Source organism: Macaca mulatta, chromosome 16, assembly GCF_049350105.2.
Source record: "Macaca mulatta isolate MMU2019108-1 chromosome 16, T2T-MMU8v2.0, whole genome shotgun sequence".
Classification (NCBI taxonomy): domain Eukaryota; kingdom Metazoa; phylum Chordata; class Mammalia; order Primates; family Cercopithecidae; genus Macaca; species Macaca mulatta.
The window spans coordinates 17,553,802-17,572,550 of record NC_133421.1 but is presented as its reverse complement, the minus strand read 5'-3'; the positions used below and the strand labels follow the sequence as shown (position 1 = coordinate 17,572,550).

The window sequence follows — 18,749 nt, the reverse complement described above, 5'->3', positions numbered from 1 at the left end:
GTTACCCAGGCTGGTCATGAACTCCTGGCCTCAAGGGATCCTCCCACCTTGGCCTCCCAAAGTGCTGGGATTACAGATGTGAGCCACCATGCCTGCCCTAAACACATTCTTTAAACTGTGTATACTTTTAGTGATTTTTAAAATCTGTTTATTTTACCAATTACTGACAGAGATATGTTATCATATTATGATTCAGGATTTACTTTTCCTTTCAATTCTGACAGTTTCTGCTTTATATATTTTGAGATTAAGTTATTAGGTACCTTTTAAATGTACAGTTGTTATGATTATCTAGTGGATTAATGCTTGCATCATTATATTATTCTTCATTTCTAGTAATGCTTCTTGCCTTAAAATGTCTTTTGCATGATATTAATATAGCAACATTAACTTTCTGTTGATTAGGGTTTGTGTGGTATATCTTTTCTCCATACTTTCACTTTCTCCTTTTTGTGCCCTGAAATTTAAAGTGCATCTTTTGTAAACAAAGTTTTTAAAAATTCAGTCTGAAAATTTGATCTTCACTTAAAATATTTATCCATTTATGTTTAATATAATTACAAATGTGTCTGGGTTTAAGTCTATGTTCTTGCTATTTGTTTTCTATTTGTCTCACGTTATCTATGCTTCTTTCTCTCTCCTTACTTTCCACCTTTTGGAAATTCTCCAAATGTTTGTCATTAAAGGACCGCTTGGATACACTGTAAAACAACCAAACAATATAGTAATATGCAACTGTAAAAAGGAATGAGAAATATCTCTGTGATCCTTAGGATTTATTTTTATGTGGGAAAAACAAGATGGATGCATGAATAGTATGCTACAGTTTAAGAGAGAACGGAAGGGATAGAAATATATATGTACACATTTGTTTATGCTAAATAATGGAAGAATAAACCATAAAATTTAAAAGTGGTTAGCTATAGGGGAGGGAGTGAACCAGGTAGAGGGCATAGGAACAGAAGTTGGGTTTCTCTAGAGTACTTTGTTTTGTGGATTCTACTTTGATAGCATAAAAAACTTTACCTAATTATAAAACCAAAATATATTAAAGAAAAAGCAATCCATAAACCTAGAAAGTACAATGAAACAAAGGAACTTGTGTATATTAGTTTCTTGTGGCCACTGTACAAATCACCACAAACTTGGTGTCTTGGAACAGTTTCTCACAGTTTGGGAGGCAAGAAATCTGCAATCAGTTTCACTGGGCCAAAATCAAAATGTTGTCAGGGCCATGCTCCCTCCAAAAGCTCTAGGGTAAAATCTGTTCCTTGCCTCTTCTGGTTTCTGATTGCTGGCATTTCTTGGTTACTGACTGCATCACTCCAATATGTGCCTCTGAGGTCACATTATCATCTTCTCCCCTGTTAAATTTTCTTCTGCCTGTCTCTTACAATTATAATTTCATACAGAGCTCCCCAGGAAAAACAAGATAACCTCCCCATCTCAGGATCCCTAATTATTCACACCTAAAATCCATTCTGACATTATAAAGTAACATTCACAAGTTCTAAGGATTAGGACCTGGATATCTTTGGGGGCCATCATATGGTCTACTACACGGTGGAGTGGGTGTTATTAAGGAAGGAGACCACTACTACTGCTGCTGCCCTCCTCCCCCCACCTTGCCTAGTTCGCAAGACAGGAGGAGAGAAAAAGCAAAAAGTTAGAAAGAAACAAAAGTAAGATAAATAGCCAGACAACCCTGGCACCACCACCCGGCCCTAGGAATTAAAAAAAGGTAATAATAATAACATCAACCCCTGACCTAAACTACTTGTGTTATCTGTAAATTCCAGACACTGTATGAAAAAAGCACCGTACAACTTTTTGTTCTGTTAGCTGATGCATGTAGCCCCCGGTCACGTTTCCCATGCTTGCTCGATTTATCATGACCCTTTCATGTGGACCCCTTCAAGTTGTAAGCCTTTAAAAAGGCCAATAATTTATTTTTTGGGGAGCTTGGCTCTTAAGATGCAAATCTGCTGACGGTCCTGACTGAATAAAAAACCTCTTCCTTCTTTAATCAGGTGTCTGAGGAGTTTTGTCTGCGGCTCGTCCTGCTGCATTATAACACCCAGAGAAAAATTATTCCAAGTTACTTTAAGATTCATTGACTTGACTGTATATCTCTAGTAAAGTATACTCTAAGGACAGAAATAATTTTTTAAAAATCTTAAACTTTTCAATAATAATGGTGGTGGTACTATCATAATTGTTCTGAAACTTTAAAAAATGTGTGTATTGTTTGATAAAGTAAATGAGTAATTATATCGGCATAACTGATAATTTGGGTTTCCAACATTGGAGAATAGAGACACAGATGTAAGACTGATGAGGTTAAGTAAAAATCCTGTTGTTTGAATTTGAATTGGGAGTATCGGTTTGAACTGTAGCTCTATTTGGGAGAGGTCTAGACACATGACTTTTCAACAATGATGAGTACCACTTGCACCTAGATTGTGGTTTGCAAATACCAGCTCCCACTAAAAGGAACCAGGGTCTCCAGAAGAAATTATTAAATCTAGGTATGGGGCAAGAAGTGTGCCAGTTGAACCTGGTACACCTTATCATTTCAGAAAATAAAGAAGTATTGACAACTAGGGTTATGTTAAAGTCCTCAGGAATCAATCTAAAAAGCCTTCCATAGGTCAAAGATGGAACAATTTGAGCATCAATAGGAATAATAACTACAAGGATTTGAAACACATGTCACAGGAATTTGGTATATAACAACACTTAAGAAGCAAGCAAATAAACAACTAAATAAACAAAACCTCATTGGTCAGTTTTCGTATCCTAGGGAACAAATTATTATTTTGAAAGATGTTAAATAAAGGAATAAAGCAAGCATTTATTACTTTCCTATATAAACTGGTACCCATGGTAGACAACTAGTTGATGAGAGGAAGTTTCTCCTTGTAGGAATAATCCAATTTATAAGTGAATAATGAATGATAGGTTTAGAATATTACTATTTTGCAACTCCTAATGAACTAATGGATCTAGGTAATAATCTTTAATGGTTGTTTAATCTCAGAAAGAGAAACCCAGACATTATGTATTTTCTGATAAAACACAAATCTCCTATGAAATACTTTGGCCAAAAAATTAAACTTGAATCAGATCAAGCCTATTATCAGTTTATTTTTATTTATTTATTTTGCTATCAGTTTATAGAAAACACAGAGGGCAGAGAAGCATGAAATATAGCACCCTGACTAATCAGTGAAGTCCAGATTGCGGGAAACTCTACAGGATAAAATCTAGTTTCCCCAAGAAATATATTGAAAGAGATAAAAGAGAAATGCCAAGAGACTGAAGAAAGTGACTTAAGTGACATGTCAGTTAACTTTAAGCTGTAGAACTTATTTGGATCCTTATTTAAATAAACGGAAAACCCCCAAATTTCCATCAAGTAGGGAAATTCATTCACTTGATATTTGACATTGTGACTTGAAGAGATATAATAAAGATGTCACTCTGTTCGAAGAGTCTCCATCTTTAGAAATTGGTACCGAAATGTTTACGATTCTGAGTTGTGCTTCAAAATAATGGGGGCGGTGAGCGCCGCGGTGGAAGCGTGGCGGGGTGCAGGTTGGAAATGAGATCGGTAATTCCTCAGGCCGTCCACAGGTACATGACGGTTCATTTAGAGACCAATGAGAGCGAAAGGCTGCTGCCATCTCCTCGGAGGGACATGACGGTAGCGCTGTAACTGGGGACAAGGCATTTACTTCAAGAAATCTCGTCGACAAGTTCCTCGGGCCCCTGAAGCAGGGCTCCTGAGGCAGATGGGCCAGTGTGTGGGTGCGCACCCACACATTCCGCTGCCGATCTGCCCCCTGGGGTGGGAAGATCTTACAAACTGCGTGTCTCTCCCACTTAAATTAGTAGTCAGCCTGAAATAAACCCGCCCTCACCACAACACCGCCACCGAGACCGGCAGTGCCTGCCTCAGCATCCGCCACGCCTCCTAGTACCCCGGCAGGGTGCGTGCGCGCTCTCGGGGACAGGGGTCTCCAGCCGAGCGAGTGCGAAGCAGGGCCACGGCGCCTGCGTGGAGCGGCGCCTGCGCAGCGGAGGCTGTGGACCCCATTTCCCAGGAACACTGCGTTCCTGGCCCCGCCCAGTGTCCCAGAGTCCCTTTCGAGCCGGAAGCTGGGCTCCTCCCTACGTCTCTTTCTGGGTAGCGGAGCTGTTGTTTCTGAAACCTGAGGGAGTCGTAGTTCAGGGAGGGGCAGCTCTTGCACCTAGGGCCGTTAAGAACGAGTTTTAGGTTCGAATCCCATCTTATGGAAGGTGGTATTGGTCCCTTGGGTGTCCTACCCGTCTCAGCCAAACTGCGGGCCATTTCGTGGGGTTGGCAAGGGGAGTTACCCCGCCAGTCGGTAGACTCGCGGCCCCTCGGAGGCGGGAGGAAGTCGAGCATCGACAGGAGCTGGGGTGCAGGGAGGAGTCTCAGTTAAGAATGAAAAGGGTGGCCAATGGTGGGCCAGGCGCAGTGGCTCACGCCTGTAATCGCGGCACTTTGGGAGCCCCAGGTGGGCGGATCACGAGGTTAGGAGATAAGAGACCAGCCTGGCCAACATGGTGAAACCTCGTCTGTACTACTAAAAATTCAAAAATTAGCTGGGCGTGCTGGCGCGCGCCTGTAGTCCCAGCTACTCGGGAGGCTAAGGCAGAAGAATCGCTTGAACCCGGGAGGCAAAGGTTGCAGTGAGCCGAGATTGCGCTACTGCCCTCCGGCCTGGGCGACAGAGCGAGATTCCATCTCAAAAAAAAAAAAAAAAAAAAAAAAAAAAGAATGAAAAGGGGACTCGCTTCCGAGAAGCTGCCCTCTCTGCAAACTTAAGGGACTGAAGTTAGGGAGAGGAAAGGGATACACATCTGTTAGTGCGAGTTGCATGTCTTGTTAGTGCGAACTTAAACCCAAGTTTCCTTTCGGAAGACTTTGGTGAAAGAGTACAGGAACACCAGCCACTCCAGAAAGAGAAGACCGCTCCTCTTGAACCCGCCCATTTAACTCTTCCCACAGGCTCTGCGTTCCGCATACCTCCACCCTGATTTTAGACAGTTAAAGGCGCACAATCAAGGAATGTCGACAGAGGGCGTCCTTGCTCTAAGTAGCATTGTCCCCCTGCTTCCTGAGCGGAGATGATTCTTCTCTGAACCTGGACTTCTGGCGTTGTGCCTCTATCCATTTCCCTGCTTCAAAGCTCTCCTAATTGACTTTGTTTTCGGACGCTTCCCCACTTTACCCTCCAGGAGTGTTGCTTCTTTTATTTCTTTGCTTTGCTGTTGCTTCTTTGCTTGGATGGTTGTTTGGCTTAGTAAATAGACCTAGACCCCACCCCATGGTGTAGAAGCAGTTGGTGGACTTCTACAAAGGGCCAGATAGTACACATTTTAGGCTTTGCAATCTCCTTATGGTTGTAAGTTCGGCTGTTGTAGCACAAAAGCAGCCTTGGACAGTAAACAAATAGGTGTGGCTGTGTTCCAACAAAACTTCATTGAAATTTGAATTTCACTGTAAATTTCACGTGTCATGAGATTTTTTTTTTAACCATTTAAAAATGTAAAAAATAATGTGTGTGTCTGTGTGTTTTAGCTTGGGCCGCCAGCTAGCAGTAGTTTGCCAATTCTTGGTAGAGAAACAGAGCAGTCTCCACCTAGATCTGGGAATTCTGGGAGAGAGGTCCTTGCCAAAATAACAGTTCATGGCCTGCTTTTCTAGATCTGGGAGTGAGTAGGACTACTACTAGACTCTCATTTGACCTCTCCTTTGGGAATTGCAGGGTATATAGTGCCCACTGATTGGTGGGAATTTTGTCAAGGTGGGTCTGATAATCTGTGGCTTCTTTCCCTTCCCAGCTCTTTAGAGTCTTTCTTTTTCATCGTTCTCTCCCTCTCTCTTTTTAGAGATGTGTTCTTGCCATGTTGCCCAGGCTGAGCACAGTGACTATTCACAGGCCGGATCTAGTGCACTGCAGTCTTGAACTCCTGGCTTACAGTCCTGCTGGTTTCTGAGAAGCAGGGGAAGAAATGGCCACCATGCTCTGCAGCTAGGTCTCAGGTAGGTTTGGGCCGTCTCTCTTTTCTGGTTTCTAGGCTTATCTCAACTCAGCATGCACCTCTCCCTAGAAAGGTGCATCCTGAGTTGAGATAAGTATTCATCCTGGTCGCAAGATGAATACTTTTCATTCTTCCACTACATAATCATTTTAAAGTTGTTTCATCTATGATGAGTATTCTGTGTCCTAGAAGAGAGCTGGTACCTGGGTCAGTCCCTTTCCAGTCTGGAGTCTAACACGTACAGATTAAATGAATGTGAAAATATAAAAATGCTTTGTAATTACAAAGCACTCTACAAATACAAATGTTGCAGTAAAGAAAAAAAGTATGGTTGACATCTTTCTCTATCCTGGAAAGTACAAATCTATCTTTTTTGAATACTTAGCACTTCTCTGAACTACTGTATCTTGCCAGCACTTTGCACAGTGCATATTAGAATGATTCATTCAGTTAATATTTATTGAGTGCCTACTTGCCTACTGTGCATCTCTTAGTGCCTTTCTGGTTTTTTTTTTTTTTGAGACGGAATCTCGCTCTGTCACCCCAGGCTGGAGTGCGGTGGCGTGATCTTGGCTCACTGCAACCTCCGCCTCCCGGGTTCAAGTGATTCTCTTGCCTCAGCCTCCTGAGTAGCTGGGACTACAGGCGCGTTGCACTGTGCCCAGCTAATTTTTGTATTTTTAGTAGGGACGGGTTTTGCCATGTTGGCCAGGCTGGTCTCGAACTCCTGATCTCAGGTGATCCACCCGCCTCGGCCTTCCACAGTGGTAGGATTATAGGCATGAGCCACCAAACCCGCCCCCTTTCTGGTTCTTAAGTGAATCTTCGCCATTACTGTTTTCTTTTGGTTTGAGAAAGGGCAGGACCAGAAATTGGCCTTCTCAGCATCCTTGATCACTTCCATTTTAGTGGCACCAGAGTCCCCTTAGCAGGTGGGACTTCCTAGGACCCTAGTGTAAGGTATTATAGAGTTGGCTCTTGGCCCTTGGTATGCACATGTTCTGCATTTCTTTTTTCTTTTTTTTCTTTTTTTTTGAGATGGAGTCTTGCTCTGTCGCCAGGCTGAGTGCAGCGGCACGATCTTGGCTCACTGCAACCTCCGCCTTCCAGGTTCAAGCGATTCCCCTGCTTCAACCTCCCAAGTAGCTAGGACTACAGGTGCATGCCAGCATGCCCGGCTAATTTTTTGTATTTTAGTAGAGATGGGGTTTCACCATGTTAGCCAGGATGGTCTCAATCTCCTGACCTCGTGATCTGCCCACCTCTGCCTCCCAAAGTGCTGGGATTACAGGCGTGAGCCACCATGCCTGGCTATGTTCTGTGTTTCCCCCAACCACAGATTGGAAATATTGAGCAGAAAACCCTCAAAATAATGCAATAAAAATTTAAAACTACTGTGTAACAACTATTTACATGGTATTTACATTGTATTAGGTATTACAAGTAATCTAGAGATGATTTAAAGTATTTGGGAGAATGTACATCAGTTATATGCAAATGCTATGCCATTTTTTATATCAGGTACTTGAGCATCCAAGGATTTTGGTATCCATGGGCGTCCTGGAACCAATCCTGGAACCAATACTGAGGGATGGCTCTACTTTAATGTAAAATATAGTGCTCAGCATGAATATTCCAGGTATAGTTTAAAATCAGTTTACAGTGGAGATCATTCCTTTTCAACTTCTGGATGCAGATCTTATTTTGGTATGGCCCAAAATTGTTCTTCAGGAAAAAGCCTCTACTCTTGTAGGCATGAAACAGCCAACTTTATTGTAAGACCAATAGGACTAAGATGATTATTGGTGAATAAGAGAGTGGCTCCTAGCTCCCCTGTCAAAGTTATAATGAATTTAGAGAGAAGAGGTGTGGGGATGAAAACAATTTAGTTTTAGGTTAAACCACATAAGGTACTTATGAGATAGTTCTGGGTGATCACTGACTATATGGCTTTGAAACTTGGGATAGATCTGAGTGAAAAATTGGTAGTGGGCGGTGCATCCTGAATTGAGATGTTCGTATTTAAACATTTGAATTTAAGAAACTGTATGGGAGGGGACCTCCTCTTTTGGCTTTGGAGGCCCCCCTACCCCATCTCTGTACAGGGGAGCTGCTTATTTCTTCCTTCTCCCTTCTTTCTTGCCCCTCTTGCCTATTAAGCTCTCCACCCCTTAAAACCACTCCATGTGTGTCCGTGTCATTTCATCTAAACCGGCATGAGGACCAAGAACCCTGGTATTCCTCCACTCATCAGAGCCATATCATTTTGGTGCATTGGCCGGGAAAGGAAATTCAATCATGAGACTGGTGAATATGGAGCGGATTTCAACTTTAAATCCGTCCTTTAATCTCAAGGCTCTCTTCCAGCTACCCTGTCGCCAAACTTTCTTTCTCTTTCTATCCGTGGTCTCTCTCTCTGTGTGTGTCTAAATGGGCAGGATTCTGTTAGAAAAGATCGTGAATCAAGGCAGGCAGTGACTCAATAAATGTCTCTCTACGTTTTATCTGGCAAGCACATGGTATTTCTAAGCCACCTAGTAGAAATCAGGCTCTAGACCTCTTCTAAGAACCGTAAGTTTCTACTTTTTAACAGGAGGAGGATGTCTTTCGTAGCCAAATTTTAGTCTCAATATTGTCCCGCTGGCAGGAAGATGGCCATTCAGTTCCTATGTTCCTTTAAGCCACCATTCTGGCTCCTACTAAGACAGTACTTAATTAGTAAGGGGATTTTAAGTCCAGAAGTTAACCGGAACCATTCTTCTATGGGTAAATGCTTTAGCATGGGCTATAATAGCAGGATATACGGTTCAATCCAGCACGCCCCCTCCCTTAAAGGGGCTTTTCCTAATTACATGGTTTTTCTTGAAATCCATTTTTTGGGAGGCCACACAAGTCTAGGAGGTCAAAGGGAAATAAAAGGCAGAAAACTGATTGCTTGGAAACAGCGTGACTAAGGCCCCAAACTCAGATCCTCTGGTGCCATGGCTTGGAGGGTTACACCTGCAGTCATGGGTGGCATATTTAAATGGGTGCTGGGAATCCAGGAACGAAGGAGAGAAAATAGTTGGGAGACACCTCCTACTGCTTTCTTCTCCATTCTCGATCTCATACCAAAAGGAAGGAGACTAAAAGGATGCTTTTATTCTCACTTCTCTTTCTAGATGGGTAACAGATCGTCTTCAACATGCACTCCCCTTGGGTGTATTTTGAAGCACTGGGACTCTTTCGACCTTGAAACTTTGAAGAAAAAGTGGCTTATTTTCTTTTGCAGTCATATTGGGCAGGCCCAGGGAAAACAGTTCTCCCCAAATTAAAAAAGTAACTTTCAGGGAAGTCATCTGAGGGTCCCCCTTATTTGGGGCCCCTTCAAGTTCCCTTCTCATTGCAGGACCTTTGGCAAGTAAAGGGAGACTTAGGCCAATTTTCTGACGACCTTAATAAGTACACAGAACCTTTCCAAAATTTAACTCAGGTATTTAACCTCTCGTGAAGGGATGTTATGTTGCTGCTAAGGCAAACCCTCACTGTAGCTAAACCAGGCAGCTCTGCAAGCAGAAGAAAATTTTGGAGATAAGCAATATGTCTCCTATAGTAGAACAAAAGGGAAAAGAAAAAATTGGGAAGGCAAAGGGGAAACACCATTCCCAATAGGAAAAGAGGCAATACCTCCTGACAACCCTAATTGGAACTCCTTTCTGTGGTGGTTTTCCTTCTTCCGCAGTTTAAAATGGCTTCTATCTCTTTTATAATGTTCTTCCAACATGGAAAAGGTTAATTTTCCAAACCTTAAAAAGCTTGGCGTAGAGTTGAGCTAGGGGGAAGGAAACCCAGAAGCCTGATATGCTGGCAAAAGGGTAAAATCTTCTTACCGGTTGGGCTTTTGGCTTCTCTCTTCCTGTGGAAACTGGAAAAGGGATAATAAAGGGATAATAAAAGGGATAATAAAGATGATTGTTTATGTTTTCTTTAAATTTATAATCAATGAAAAAGGATTTGTGAGGTTGGTCTTAAGCTGTAAACAATCTGCTCTGCTTTGTATATCTTTCTGTATGGTTCTGTTAAAGAAAAGGTATCTTGGCCGGGCCTGATGGCTCACGCCTGTAATCCCAGCACTATGGGAGGCCGAGGTGGGTAGATCACGAGGTCAGGAGATTGAGACCATCTAACACGGTGAAACCCCGTCTCTACTAAAAAAAAATCACAAAAAATTAGCTGGGCCTGGTGGCAGGCACCTGTAGTCCCAGCTACTCGGGAGGCTGAGGCAGGAGAATGGCATGAACCTGGGAGGCAGGGCTTGCAGTGAGCCGAGATCACACTACTGCACTCCAGCCTGGGCGACAGAGCGAGATTCCGTCTCAAAAAAAAAAAAAAAAGAAAGAAAGAAAAGGTATCTTAGGTCAGGATGCAGGCCGAGAACCCCACAAGCCTGCTGTTCAAACCAGCCCAGCAAAGCGTCAACTGGCAAACTTGGCTACAGGCCTCCATCTTGTTTCATGTCATGGGAACATAATCTGTAGCCGCATGGCAATACTTTTAGTCTCCGCCATTTTACAATGGTGGCTGTCTTCTTGTGCTAAATGAGATACGCCAGTTTGTCAGTCTGGGCTGTGTCAGCTGATCCATCAAGGGCAGGGTTTACAAAACATCTTAAGCACTGATCATGAGAGCAGTTTAGGGAGGGCCAAAATCTTGTAGCCTCCAGCTACATGGCTCTTGGGCCATGGTTTCTAATCCTGTAGCTAGTTTCTTGGTCTGGTCCCCAAGCAAGAGGGAAGTATATCTTGAGAAGCAGCTGTTATCGTCTTTGTTTTAGACTATCAACTGTAAACCAGGCTCCTCCCAAAGTTGGTTCAGCCTATGCCCAGGGATGGGCAAGGACAGCTTGGGGGCTGTAAACAAAATGGAGTTGTTTGGGTCAGATCTCTTCCACTGTCTCAGTCACAATTTTGCAGTGACAGTTGTAAAAGCTGCCTGTCCGGGTGGATCACGAGGTCAGGAGTTCAAGACCAGCCTGGTCAACATGATGACATCACATCTCTACTAAAAATACAAAAATTAGCTGGGCGTGGTGGCATACAACTGTAGTCCTAGCTATTCGGGAAGCTGAGGCAGGAGAACTGCTTGAACCCAGGAGGCAGAGGTTGCAGTGAGCCGAGATTATGCCATTACACTCCAGCCTGGGTGACAGCGAGACTCTGTCTTAAAAAAAAAAAAGCTGCCTGTCGCTTCTTTAAAAATACCTTTTACACTCCTGGTTAAGTCATAACCTAATTAAAGCTCTTTAGTTTCACCTGTGAGGTTACTTATTGTAAAGTTCAAAAGCCAAAAATCTTAACTGCTTGGTGTGACTAAAGTCAAGTAGCAAGGGATTTAAAATAATTTTCTTAAAGAGTGCTCAGCTTAATTAAAAGTGGATATTCAAGTTATAGGTACATTAAAAGGCCTTTATGTTTTTTCTCTTCTTGAATCTTGTTTTTCTGGAAAAAGGCTCATCTCAGTCGACTGAATTATTTTTCTCCATTTTTTGTTTTACTACTCTTAATGCATGCATACAAGGCCCTAAGATAACTTCTGGTAGCATGGGACTCCTTGGGAAAAACAGAGGAGGCGCCACAGACCCCGTTTTGGGAAAAAACCCCTCTGTTTTCCTCATGAAACCCCAGGAATTAAAAGCAAATAGTTCCTTCTCAAAATCAAAGGCTCTGTTCTGTTTTGCATTGTATTATCTGATGGTTTTGAGTTTTTGGGGTATCAGAAATTACTTTGCATTATGAGAAAACTTTGGTGTGTAATAATTAAGTAGAAAATACACTGTAAGGGATGGCTAATAGTAGTTATTAATCAGGGATGCTCTTGGCCACCTGGAAGATAAGGAAACATCCTCACCCCGCACTGGGAGATAAGACTCCCATCAGGGATGGGCTAATTACAAAATAAGCTAATTGGCTTTGGGTTGCCTCGCACTGCAATGCATGGTAGAAGCACTACAGCATCTTCTCCCATAGTATCTACATGGTCTTTTCATAAATTAAGCATTAAAATAAAAGCATAGCAAGGAGTTCTTAAGACACCAATCTGTCACTTAGTAAAAGGGTTATAAAAGGTTTGTAAAGATTTCACCTTGGCTGGGTGTGGTGGCTCACACCTGTAATCCCAGCACTTTGGGAGGCCGAGGCAGGCAGATCATCTGAGGTCAGGAGTTTGAGACCAGGCTGACAAACATGGAGAAACCCCATTTCTACTAAAGGTACAAAATTAGCCAGGGGTGGTGGTACATGCCTGTAATCCCAGCTACTTGGGAGGCTGAGGCAGGAGAATCGCTTGAACCTAGGAGGTGGAGGTTGTGGTGAGCTGAGGTTGCAGTGAGCCAAGATTTCGGTGAGCCGAGATCATGCCATTGCACTCTAGCCTGGGCAACAAGAATGAAACTCCATCTCAAAAAAAAAAGATTACAGATTTCACCTCATGGTCAAATTGATTAGGATTAGATGGAATAATCTATAAGGTTTCATGTAAACAAATTGGGGTTAACATTAATAAACTAATGCAAGGGTAAAATTTTGCTTTGAACGAGATTTTCATTTCATAAAAAGGCTAATGAAAGGTTTTTGCCTTGAGTCATCATTTTGGCAAAATAATTTATGGCAATCTGGAAATTGTCCTTCCTGATGCCTGGCTCTTTGGATGGCTCAGAGGGCTCCTGAAACATTCAGAAAAGAGGTAAACAGGATTATTTGACATGTGTAGTCACATGAGATTGCCAAAATGATGTCCAATCTTATTTAAGTTATATTTTGGTGAATAATACTAATATATGTTCCAGAATTGTATGGGATTTCTAAGATTCTAATGTCTAAGTATGTGCTATCAATCATAATTAAGGGTAAAGTTATTGTAAACCATGAAGATAAATAAACTTCTTTGTCAGTCATGTTTTTAACTATCCTGAGAATTTTGTCATTTGCAGACAATTGTTGTCTTGCTTTGTTCCTTCTCAAAAAATAGTTTATAATCAAGCTCTGTCAAGGAGTTTAACAGGTATTCTCAAATGCAGGTTTTTAATAGCTTTATTTTTATTTATTTATTTATTTTTTTTGAGACGGAGTCTCACTCTGTCGCCCAGGCTGGAGTGCAGTGGCGCGATCTCGGCTCACTGTAAGCTCCACCTCCCGGGTTCACGCCATTCTCCCGCCTCAGCCTCCGAGTAGCTGGGACTACAGGCGCCCGCCACCACGCCCGGCTAGTTTTTTGTATTTTTAGTAGAGACGGGGTTTCACCATGTTAGCCAGGATGGTCTCGATCTCCTGACCTCGTGATCCACCCGTCTCGGCCTCCCAAAGTGCTGGGATTACAGGCTTGAGCCACCGCGCCCGGCCTTTAATAGCTTTAAAGATTGTAACACTGGAATAGAGAAGAATGTACGGGACTCATAAAGAAGTAACATGTTCACAAATATCAAGCAAAACAAGAGTTAACTAAATGGACTGCACTCAGAAAGTTAAAGCAGACTTTTTAACTTTGCTTGGAATATTGCTGATCCTTGTTTTGTTTTTCAGAGTCAAAGTTTTAAACTATTTATGGCCTTTAATAATTGAGTAAGGTATACTCCTGTGAACAAAATTTGGAGCGTGTTTATTTTTCTCTGCCTGGTTCCTCTAGAATTTGGAGACTAGTTGTAAGTACTCTTAACTTATGGCAATATAGCTGTTTGCATCAGTGCAGTAAGAATCCATTTTTCTTTGTCAACAGGACACAATTGGAAAAACTGGTTATTTTAACCAAGGCTTTGACTGAAAACGATGTGTTTCTTTTTAAGGAAAGAAGCTTGACATGCAGAGCCAATAAAGGCCCGTTGGGGAGAACTGGCCTCATACCTTGTCTGCACAGTCCCCACACAGGATTCCTAACATGTGGTCAGTAAAGAATGTCACTTTCTAACAGGTCTGGGAGCTCCGAGTTTATCTTGGGACCTCAGGAGGAGGGGATCACCCAACTCACAGGTATTTGAGGATACAAACCCATGGCTGGGCTTGGCTTTAAAAGGTATTATCTGAGATTCCTTGTGGAACAGTTTCATCAAAGCCAATCCAAAAGGCCTGTATAGAAATAACCTTTCTCACTGCACTTTACGCAAATAATCAGGCCATGTATAGGACTAAAGTTTACGGACAACACACACGGTCCTATCATAATTTGTTTTTATCAAAAGTGAGGACTGGAGAGAAAAATTATGCTCCAAAGTTTATCATACATTTCTCCAAAGCTTAGCATACATTTCTCATTAAATCCTAGTCTCATTGTTTTTAAACTTTTTGCCTACATTTTGTACTAACCCTGCTTATTCCTCTGAATCAAGTGGTAATCCCCTCCAGTTTGGAAGAAATAAAAAGGGATAGGTAATGTAAAAATCTGAATCAATATGCTAGTTCTGGGCAATTATCCTGCAAATTCTGCCAGGTAATGAAAGTGAGTATGATGCCCATAACCCAGAGGTTTTTTTTGTTTGGGAAAATAAAACCAAGGCTTCATAGACTACCAAAGGAAAATTCTGTATCTTGGCAAGTAAAATTTTACATGGAAATTATCTACTACACCATACTTGTGGAAGTTGCTATACTCACTCTACTATTTGCAATAGGGTTATACATGGTAGCACCTTCTAACTGAAATATTGGACAGAGTTTCCATTGCTGTTGTATTTTGCTTAATTATCCTTATAGCAGGGATAATAGTTAACTACTGACAAAAAGGAAGCATGAAAGTTTTACTATCACTGAGTATGCTAGGACTTTTTTTTTTTTTTTTTTTTTTGAGATGGAGTCTCACTTTGTTGCCCAAGCTGGAGTGCAGTGACGCACTCTTGGCTCACTGCAAGCTCCATCTCCTGGGTTCACGCCATTCTCCTGCCTCAGCCTCCCGAATAGCTGGGACTACAGGCACCCGCCATCATGCCTAATTTTTTTGTATTTTTAGTAGACGGGGTTTCACTGTGTTAGCCAGGATGGTCTTGATCTCCTGACCTCATGATCCACCCGCCTTGGCCTCCCAAAGTGCTGGGATTACAGGTATAAGCCACTGCGCCCGGCCTCTGCTAGGACTTTTTATTGGGTTTAGTAATGATTAACACCTCTAGTAGAGGAAAATCTACAGGTACTTAAAAACTAAATCAAAATTATTAACAGGCTCAGGGAAAATGCCAGCTTCAGCCCTGCGTGGCTACAGTCCCTCTTTAATGAATTCCATTCCTCTTTATGGAATTGGTTAGCCCCTTTATCAAGCCCTCTCTTGCTTATATGTCTTGTATTGATATTTGGACCCTGTACACTCAATACTATAACTCAAACTCTTTCTTCTCACCTTGAAGCAGTCAAACTCTAAATGATGCTGCAAACTGAACCACATATAGACACGCCAGTCTCCAGAGGACCCTTAAGTTGACCCCAGGAGGAGCCCTCGCTGCTGGTCCCCATTTGACTTCCTGCTGAAAAGCAGGAAGTAGCCAGAAAGAGTCGTAGCCCAAAACCCCCTAACAGCAGTTAGTGTCATATCGCCACAGGGAGGAATGTGGTAGGAGTTACTAAGAAATTATTTTAGGCAGATAGAGAGGTAAAGGGGTCCTTGGGAAGTTCTAGTTTTTTAAAGCATCTCCAGAAAAGATTCTTGTAAAGCCCAGGCTCTTACAGTCAGGCTGTCAACCTTTGATATGCAAATGCAGACCATTTGAAACTGGGTCAAGGCAACATGGTGATTCCCACAGCCTTCTTGCCCTTGCCCCACATGTTCCTGGCAACATGGCCACCCCCACCTATCCCCACGTGTGTAGAACATCATGGCGCCCTGTATTTGCATATTAAAAGACTAGGGTGGGAGGGCCAGCTCTTTCTCTGGCTATGTAAAGACATGCCTAGTCAAACCAATCCCCTGAGCCCTATGCAATTCAAACACTGTGTTCTCCAGCCTTTGCATATATACCTAGCTGGTGTCCATGGCAGGTGGGGACCTTCTCTTTTGGCTTTGGAGCCCCTTCTCCTTCTGTCTCTGTACAGGGGAGCTGCTTTTCTTCCTTCTCCCTTCCTTCTAGCCCCTTCTTGCCTATTAAACTCTCTGCTCCTTAAAACAAAAAACAAAACAAACAAAAAACAAACAGAAAGAAACTATGGGAAATAAGACAAAAACAGATTTAAAAAACTTTCAGTGCTCTAATCTCATAAAAATACATAATTTTATAAAATTGTAGGTACATATTCTTTGTACTCAGAATTTCCATTCAACATTATTTTACAAGAAGAACTCAATTAATTTTAAGTGCTGGAGCTATGCTGTTCCAATCCTTATTCTGTCATTATATGACGTATGACCTCAAGCAAGATACTTCAGCATCATGGGCTTCACTTTCCCCATTCATACAGGGTGTGGGGCCCGATGGTGCTTACACACTTACACATTTGTATGTATCACTGTTGTGCACATGCTTGCCATTTTTAATGGTTACAGTGTTCTAAGGAGCTAATACTTATGAAAGGTAGAGCCATAGGGAGAATAACAGAAACAGAGGAGTAAGAATACATTTACGGGCACATGCAAGTGAACTGACACCAGAAGACAAAGAATGAAACGTAACAGCCTTAAAGTTTTAGAGACCAAATAAAGGTTTAGTAAGAAAAACTAGTACTTAGATTTGCATGAAACAGATCCTTAGGATTAATATTCAGATCTTACTAGAAATCTGCCTTAAGAGATGTGATAGGAAAGGAGGGCTATTAGCTTATAAATACCATAAGTTATCAAGACATGTGATAGTTAAAACACAACAGATTAGGTATACATCTAGTTGCTCTCTTAATTGCCCTCAACCCACTTGGCAGATTAACTGACAAGCTCTATTCCCTTGTAAATTTCCTGATGGCCTTGTCACAGGCCTCTTGCAGCTAATTTGCTGCTTTCTAGCATACATAACATGGAAGTGTTCTCTCCAATTTAGGTGCATGCTTAACAAGATTTAGTTGTTTGCGCCTGAAAGTTTATCCCAGTTATATAATTATATCCCTCATCACACAGACATTATATAACTGATGGCATGAGTGAAGAGTTGTCTTTATGAAAACCAACTTGAATGATTGGAAAGAATTGCCAGTGACACTCCAGGAGCAGTGAGAATGCCTAGTGCCCAGATCTTGGTGTCTAAATAGCTACCTATTAGAAGGAGCCAGGGATTCTTGGAAAAAGGTTTCATTCCATGCCTGGGGTATTGAAAATGCAAGGTCAACTTGAGATATCTTGTGTTAGAAGGCAATCAAGTGTCCAAAGACTAGAGAGTGAATGTCAAAAGGACACAAGAGCTACTTGAAGGGCTCCACCTGGCCAAATTTGGGACAATCTGAACATCAGAAACAATGATCATAAATGACTGTTAACACATTGAATCATTTGTTATCACTGCAGATGAGAGCATCAAACTCTTTACTGGTAATTAAACTCCTACACTGGTAATTAAGGCAAAATAATTGAGCCTGACTCTGCCTCTAGTGCATTCCTAGTTGATGAGGGAAGGTTATACAAGAATGCCACTCAACAAATGTAGAGTGGTAGAATTAGAAAATTGTCATTTTGCAAACACTGATGAGACAATGGATTCAGGCAAGGATCATCGTTGGTTACTTTTTACCAGGTAAAAAGTTGTTGGCAATCAAAATGTCCATATGCTGCCAGTGTCAGTACACAGACTAACTGTAATAGGAAAAACTATCTTTATGTTGGGAAGATCTGGTGACCTCAAATGAGTGATCCATTGATAGTGACTCAACCTGATATTAATGAGACTTTTGATATGATGCACTATGAAATACATTTGTGAGATGTTATCATTAAAAATGTTTAAACAACCCAATCAAGCCTTTTGCCCTAACTTCTAATTTATGGAAACTACAGGGGATACCAGAACAACCCACATGTAAATAGTCAGTTGAATCCTGAACGTGAGACATTTTTCAAGACAACTGACCTGCTCTCTTAAAGAAGAAGTACCAAAGTGGGGACTGTTCTAGATAGATGAAACAGATTTAATAATCAATACTATGTGTGAAAACTGACTGGATCAACAGAGGAAATTTAAACACAGACTAGGTGTTCAGATATTAGGGAATTACTGTTCTTTTTTTTTTTTTTTAAAGGTATGTAAATGTATTGTGGTTATGTAAAAGACCATCCTTATTTTTATGCAATGCATGCTTAAGTGTTTAGCGATGAAATGTAATGTCTGTAAGTTCCTTTCCAATGTTTGGTTAAAAAAAATATGGCAAAATGTTAGTTTTAAAATCTAGGTGGGTATACAGTTCACTTTATTATTTTTAAACCTTTCTGTATATTTGAAAACTCATAATAAAAAGTTCCGGAAAATAAAGCTATTTGCTAAAAACTGTTGAATAATTTGTGGGTCAGACAACTGTAAAAGTGGGAAAAATACACAAAAATCTAGAGTTCTCCACTATTACTAGTCTGTTATTTTGTAAGGGCATCAATTGCCTCTGTTTATCAGTGGAAGACTTTATAAATGCATTATTTACATAAAACATACAAAGGCAGGAAATACAGAGTAATGCAAAGGAAGGTGCTATGGACTGTCACATGCCACATGCTCAACCAAGGGAAATAAGTGCTGTGTGAGGGATGAAGCA

General features: G+C 41.6%; 2 long non-coding RNA genes across 2 annotated transcripts; one reads left to right on the top strand and one right to left on the bottom strand.

Moving 5' to 3' along the window:
* Window positions 1-3,122: 3,122 nt before the first annotated feature.
* Window positions 3,123-4,434, bottom strand: LOC114673064 (uncharacterized). The gene is made up of 2 exons (XR_003723631.2): window positions 4,330-4,434; window positions 3,123-3,718 (listed from the first exon to the last, which is right to left on the bottom strand). It is a non-coding gene; the product is annotated as an uncharacterized LOC114673064 (long non-coding RNA).
* Window positions 3,712-18,477, top strand: LOC106993908 (uncharacterized). Its single transcript, XR_003723630.2, has 3 exons — window positions 3,712-4,279; window positions 5,923-6,076; window positions 18,004-18,477. It is a non-coding gene; the product is annotated as an uncharacterized LOC106993908 (long non-coding RNA).
* The last annotated feature ends 272 nt before the right edge of the window (window positions 18,478-18,749 follow it).